We start from the raw sequence: 7,778 nt of genomic DNA on the forward strand, positions 1-7,778 counted from the left end.
CGCTGACTACTGCACTGTGTGTTACTGAGGAGGACTCTGACTGATCAGAATTATGACAATAGAAATGTTATAGAAGCTCAAGAGGAAGACTTCAGCATTTGTGTCTCTTTTATATCCCCAATATTTCTCACTGAAAAGGTCCCTTTGTCTTTTCAGCAGAGAAAGATGTTCCTCAGCTTGGAGGAAACACTGTTCCAATACCTGTCAATAATTAGAATCATTGTTGATGAATTAGTGTTTATCCAAACTAAGGAGGTTTTGGGGGTTACAATCCACTATAAATGCCCATCTATAATTAATGGGTGAATATGATCTGGAATTGAGAGCATGAAGTTCAATAGTACCAGAAGTTTCTGCTACACAGCAATACTGTCTGGTTTGGGGATTTCACTGGTGTAATCTTTGAATTTTGGCTGGATTTAATGTTTCAACCAGTCTCTTTTCCACTTTCTAGAACAGTGAAGAGTCACCAATCTCTAGGTGACTAGAGACTGGTGATTAATGAATAAACCACATTTCAAAGCACTCCAAATTAAACTAAACACTGATATTTTTGAAGGCCAAATCTCTCTCTGTAGCCACACCACCAGAAGAAGGAAGAGGCAACAATTTTCCTTCTGCAGATGGTCACTAGATGAACTAACAAAGTAGGTCAGACTAGAAAAAATAATTTTTTGACAGCTAGAAAATAATTTTCCTTGCTGTTACTGTTGTTGGCCTGAACCTGCAGGTGCAATTGCAGGACAATATTGTGTGCTCACAACACCTCACCAGGTTGTTTGGGGATCCTTGGAAAATCATACAGAGACAACTGACAGTGGCATCTCTGCCTCACCTCTGCAGCTCAAACACCTTCTCATCTACTGCCACTTAAATGGAGGCTTTTTGGATTTCTAACCCTTCCCTGCCTGTCTTCAGAACACCTTTGCTTAAAGAAATGGTGCAAGTCCAATGAGTAAATATTTTCTATCACATTACCTCTGCCACTAACTTCTCTCTGGGTGAAATTAGTGGCTAGGAGAGAAGTCAGGAATTCAGGCCAGAAAATGGTATATAATGGTTCATCAAGAGGAGACTACTGTGAGAAGATGGAAGATGGGATGTATTTATTACTTGCTAAAACTGCAGGGATTTAAAAATTAATTTATCATTCATTTTACTTGCATTAAGTTTACAGTCCTGGAAAAGTGTCATTGTCATAGAGGTCACAGGTAGGGCTGGCTCCTATGCCTCAAAGGCTCTAGGAATTCACCATCTCTCTCAATGATGTTAGGACCATTTATTCAGCCATTGACATATTTTGGGGGGAAAAAACCCATCAGAACCCAGAACCATGAAAATAAAAAGTCCTTTTTCTGTGTTGGTAACTGCAAGTCCGACTCAGTAGGCTCAGCACAGACCAGCAACTGAAGGGGCCTGGATCTGACCTAAGCAGAAAATGTAAAGCAACTTCTCAGCTAATGTATTTGATACAGCTAAAGACTGAGAATAAAGACCATCACTCCAAGCAGAAAGCACATGGTAGAACTCTAATAACATTATTATTTCAGCCAACAGAAACATTCAGTCTTCTTTTCTCAGTTAATCAGTTACCAGACAATGAAACTGAGTACACAAATAAGTCCTATCCTTATATGAAATAAATTAATAATGTTTAAATGATCATATATCCAATCTGTAAGTAACTTCTAAGTAAATACTGCTAAATTCCTTTTCCCTGATTTAGGAGAAAGTGAGAAAAATATGTATTTTTGAGAGGAAATCTCTTCAATTGGTGTTTAATGCTTCATGCAGCTCAATGGACACGGGATGTGTCCATTCCTCCAGACAACTGCAGTCATATAAAGGTGTCCCAGAGGCAAGCACTGACCCATTTTTCTGGCTGTATGTGTGCACTGTCACAAACACATTGAACACCACAATTCTTGAAGCATGCAAGGTTCTCAAGACATCACAGCACATGCATTATTCTCTAATTCTCACCATTTATACAGTCTAGTTTCACGTAAGGGCACCAGCTCTAGTCATTAAACAACTAGCTTTTAGTAAAAAATAATAATAATTAAAAAGCAAAGAGCATCTAAAAGAATATTTCCATGAAGGAAATAATGTGAAACAAACATGGGACTTCTGCTACTCTCGTGATTTTTGCCTAGTAGGTAGACCCTACAAGGTAAAACAAAGCATACAGAATGAGCTAAAACTAAACACAAAAACCAAACAGAGAGGCTTCTGTGTTTCTAAGTAATCAAAAAGCAGCTATTTGAGCTTGTGAAAGAAAGGACAAAGTTAGCAGTTCAGGTGAGGAAAGAAAGCATAAATAACTCAAACCTTTCTTTGGATGCAGCTATTTGAAAACTTTGAAAAGACCACAGCACACAGCATGCCAAGAGCAAGGGCTTGTGACTTGAAGGTGCACTTGTTTTGGTTTTTCGTTTTATTTTTCTGATGTTTTGTTTTCCCTTGAATTGCATTGGCTTTCTAATATAAGGGTTTGATTTGTTTGCTATTAATGCAAGAAATTATATCAATTCAGTTTATGATCAGAGGCCAAAATTGCTTTCAGGAACAAGTCGATGTAGTCTGTTTGCAAAGGCAAACCACCAAAAAACCCTAAAATTCCTGTTTAACAAGTCCAAAAAGATACACTGTTCTGCATGTCTGAGGCCAATTGTTTCCAATTACTTTATTTCTAGGATGTATGTCTAAAGGGGAGATTCTGAACTTCAATTGAACAGAACTGTCACTGTGTTTCCATTATGCCACAGCCAAGTGCAGAAAAATAATCCATCAAAGCATTATGTGTAATCAAACAATGTGGATTTTATCATTATTACTTTGTCCCATCCTTCACCATGATTTTACATAGTCTGCTGATAGCAGAGAGCCAGACGTGTGCCAAGACCCTGACTCAGCTGTCAGATCTTGTCAGACATCAACACCATTTTTGTTGGGGTGCCAAATTTCCTGAAAGGCATTTAGGACTTAGTAAGAAGATCATTATGGTATAGTAGGAGATGAGTGTCTGACATGGGGCAGTTGGTGAATTCGTTGAAAAGAAGCACCTGGAAAACATGAGCAAAATCACCATGGGGCAAAAAGGAAGGTAGAGGATCGACGTGCTTTACTCTAGAGTGAACCAGTACAAATATTTTATGTTACTGTTTCTGCTAGAAATGCAGATTTAAACTGAAAGACTGCAGGTTAACACTGGCCCTGGATGAGTCTTCACAGGACAAAGGCAAGATGCCAGTCAGAGGCTGAGGAAAAGAAAGTAAATAAACGAAGGAGGAAAAAAGGCAGAAGATATATCTGTGCTTTGATGTGGGTGGCATGAGAAAGAACAGAAGAATTGCTTTCAAAGATTTTCCTATTATTTCATACAGTTTAATGAGGTTTCTATCCCAGGAAAATCAGAAGGGCATAACTCCAGCAAATTCTTGTGTAAGTATGACCAAGTTTAGTTCTCATCTGAAAGCCCAGATAACAGTCACATTCACAACTTAATGGTATTATTACATTTTTTCCCCTTAGATATACCTTACCTTGCCTATACCCACGTTAGGTACACACTCCCATGATGGAATCATCCATGAAGAAATTCTAGAAGACTATTTTCTGCAGCAACAGGCAGTACTGCAGCATATTATAAACGCAAATGGATGGCAACTGCCTGTGAGAAAAAGAAGCTGACTGCAGTGCATGCTCAAATGCATGTACATAGAATTTAGTCACCAACCCCTCCATTTCCTGCATACACATTTCCTGCAAGTTTCTCTGCACCTCAGGTGTCAAATCCAACCTGGGGCCCTCAGGCATGAAAGGAAGTGACAGGGTGATGGTGCTCGACAGATTCCTAAAACGCCTGTGTGAGGTATCACCACTATCAGGATAAATTAAACTATCTTATAGTACCTGTAATAAACACTCAATCTTTTTTTCTCATCAATCTTAGACAGCATCCAGTGAAACACTGTATGTTGCCAGGGGGAAAATTCCTTGGAAAAGAAGGAAGAACATAGTTCCCTTCTCCCAGCTCAGTAGGCTGGGTACCCTGAGGGCTACTGGTCTTACTGTTAAAGACTGTGGCATTAAGTACCTCTGCTTTTTCCTCATCACGTGCTATAGATGGGCTTTTGGAGGCTGGTCACTGAACTAGTTTTGAAATTAATTCAATTTTTTTGGTTTTTTTCATGAAACACTAAGTCTTTATGATTTGCCACAATAATTTTCAATGGCTATTGAGCCCAAACTGTTCACAAGAAAAGAGTTTGGGAAGGGAGCTTTAGCTGTGAAAGCTGGTTTGTTGTGGTTTTGGGTTTTTTTTCCTGAGAGCTACTTCTTGGTGTAGAAATGGTTCATTACCTGCTGTTAGCTGAGTCAGGAGAATTACAGAGTAAACTTGCCTCAATGAGTCAGAATTTCCTTCTTAGCTTAATTTCAGTGGCTTAGATAACTGTGTTCTTCCTTCTTTTCCCAGGAAAGTTCAGTTTGCATCCCCCCAGAATATTCATGTGAAAGAATATTAAAATGTCAAAGACAACTGAAAAATGGGTCAAAATGGAAAGAAAATGATCTTTGTGGTTAAGTCTCCTTCCAGAAACAAGAGTATCACATCTCCTAAACAGTCACACCTAAGCAAGGAGAGGGAAATGTCAGATTGTCAAAGACCTCAAACTTCTGAAGATGCAGGTTCAAATAGCAAGTGAAAGTCAAATTGGATCTTTACCTCCTTTTTTCTTCCCAAGGGCAGTTACAGTATTTATTAGGTTTTGGCTTTCTTTAATCCATTGTTACTCTCCCAAATCAGCAGTTTCTTGCATAATCCTGCTGCCCCTCTAGTTATACTGGCCAAACTAATGTTTTTCAGCAGCTGCTGCTTTTTTGATTCTGCAGTTTGGTTTTCAAACAGTACCTAATTGAAAAATAATCTCTTGGCTTTCATTTCTATGAATAACTTCCCAGTAATGAACAATGTAAGGTAAAAAAGCTGTACTTCAAGCAGTGTGGACCCAGAGTCACATGTGAAATAGAACAATTATGTCCTAAAGTTTGCAATTGAAGATTTTTTTCCTAACCTAAATTACTTGGAGTTCTACTGTACAGTGCTGTAATGGCAACATAGCATTTTTCCTTAGTGCATTTTTTTTTGTATCCAAGTTTCTCATTTTTATGGAGCTATGACTTTTGCCAGAAAGTAAAAGTCAAGTATTTCCTAGTGAAAATATGGTGACAGTTCTCTCTGTTTTTGTAGAGACATACCTATTCCAGGTATGGGATACTTCACTGATACTGTATTCCAAACAAAGAGAAATCCTGACTTAAGACATTTGTATGACTGCAGATTTGCAGGTACACCCTATGGCTCATGCAAAATATTCTCAGGTGGAAGGAGAATCACAAGTATGTGATGGGAAAACAAAATTTACACAGGGGGAGCATTTATGGATTACCCTGAGCTCAGAGTAAGTCTGATTTCAATTTTGTTAATAATAAAGTGGGACATTTTTTGATACTTGTACAGTTGCAAATTCAGTTGGTTGTTAACTGATGCCAATTCAAACAATTATGAGAGGGATATTTAGCTTGTGAAATAATTCAGCCTGTAATGGACTGACTTGTTTCCACAGTTGGTGTGGACTGTTCCTCTTGCTTTTAGTGATCTACATTTTAGGAGACTGCTTTCTCTTCCTAATTTTTAATGTAAAAGGGCTTTTTACATTTTAAAATAGCCTCCTAGTAACGTTGGCTATTAATGTCTTAGCAGTTTTTTTGATGGACTGGGGTGGGGCTGTTTTGGTTTGCTGTTTGCATGTTTTTATGTATAGGAACCAGAAAAGGACTGATTTCAGCAGTGATGACTTCAAACCCGAAGTTTAGTGACCAGAATTTCATCCTGGACAAAATACTAATACTTACTTTTCTCAATTTCTTTGAAAATCCAGTTAGAATTGTGCATACATAGAGTTGCAGTGTTACAAGGTTACCCCAGTCCCCTGTAGGAAAGAAGCTGCCACCCTAGGCTACAGCTGGGGAAAGGGTCAAGAACAGGCCTAGCTACAGCTTTGGATATATTGGGGAAGGTTGGAGAAGACCTGCCTTCAGAGGATATTGCTATGAGGAAAAATATTGGGAAATTGCTACGTTGAAGAGCTGGAAGATGGTCAAGGCAGAGGAGGCTGCTGTTTACCTGCCATGATGAGAAAGGAAATATTACAGAATCACAGAACCATTTAGGTTGGAAAAGACCTCTGAGATTGAGCCAAACCTTTGACTGATCTCCACCTTGTAAACTAAACCACAGCACTAAGTACCACATCCAGTCATTTCTTGAACGCTTCCAGGGATGGTGACACCTCCACTTCCCTGGGCAGCCTGTTCCAATGTTCAACAACCCTTTCCACAAAGAAATTCCTCCTGATGTCCAGCCTAAACCTGCCCTGGCACAGCTTGAGGCTGTGCCCTCTTATCTTGTCAATAGTTGCCTGGGAGAAGACTTTACAGGAGAGTGATTCCTTTTGAGAGGACAGACAGGTCTGCCTCAACTGGCCTGACTCAGCACATTTGGAACAAAACATGACCAAGTGCAGAAAGAGGCATTTGTAATGCTTGCTCCAGATCACAGAATAAACAGAGGGAATGTGCAGCTGGCCTGGTAGCAGCAACAGAGCCTAAGCCTTTGCTCTTCATTTGGCACAAAGAGTCACAGTGCCTGCATAGGAATTAAACATTTTCTTTTCACCAGACCTCTTTGCCACATTCAGAAACACCAGTGATATACTGCAGCTGATCTGAAAAGTGGACAGAACCTGTAAAGATTTTGCATTAAGAAAACAGCCAGTATGCTCCCAATCCATTACATACTGATTCTTTTTGCTTTATATCACCTTGATTATTCCACCTCTAGTAATACAGAAAGCAGGATCCTGAGCTGAACAAATTCAAAGAGAAATGTCTTACTCAGGAATAAAAAACTGCAGATTAACCAAGATTGTATCACAAGCCAACTTAAAACATGTAGCAAAATCACCAAATGAAGAACTTAATGTCAGGTTCCTAAGATTTCTACCATGCTGACAGTTTGTGATAGAAAAAGCCACAAATCTTGTTCTCAGAAATTCATTATGTAACATTTTACACAAAAATACAGGATGTTGTTACACAGCCAAGCATCTGGGGTGATTTGCCCTGATTTAAGAAATAAAATCTCTAGGAAAAGCAGCTATTTACTAGAACTAGGATGAAGGCAGAACAAATGACCGGATTTGTGCAATTCGATCAATCTGAATGTTAGGAAGCATTATTTTACCATAAAACAAATCAAACAGAAGTACTTACTTACCTTGATCCTAAGAGATGCTGAGTACAAAGCTACTAGTAATTTCCCACAAAAAAGCTCAGACCAGTATCTTGAGAGAGAGAGAGAGAGAGAGGACGAAAATTACCTGAAACATTCAGGAATGTTTCCACAATACCAAAGAAAAGGAATTCAGGGAAGCCACACAGGAGTATGTCCTGAGAGATGTGCTGAATCCTGAACAAAGGGGAAGTCAAACCCACATTGCAATGACAGCTGTGGGCAACAACAGACACGAGGCCAGGAGGAAGATACAGCCAAACCAAGAGCAGATTGAAAACACCAGAGATAAAAGATGTATTTTGTTTTATCCATGCTGATCCATACATATTAATGTATGGGCTCTCTTCCTTGGATGCAAAGCTATCCTCCCACTACCTACAGTCACTTCAATGCTCCATCTCAACACACAGTTAAATAA

The sequence above is a fragment of the Molothrus aeneus genome, chromosome 1 (genome assembly GCF_037042795.1).
Source record: "Molothrus aeneus isolate 106 chromosome 1, BPBGC_Maene_1.0, whole genome shotgun sequence".
Taxonomy (NCBI): Eukaryota; Metazoa; Chordata; class Aves; order Passeriformes; family Icteridae; genus Molothrus; species Molothrus aeneus.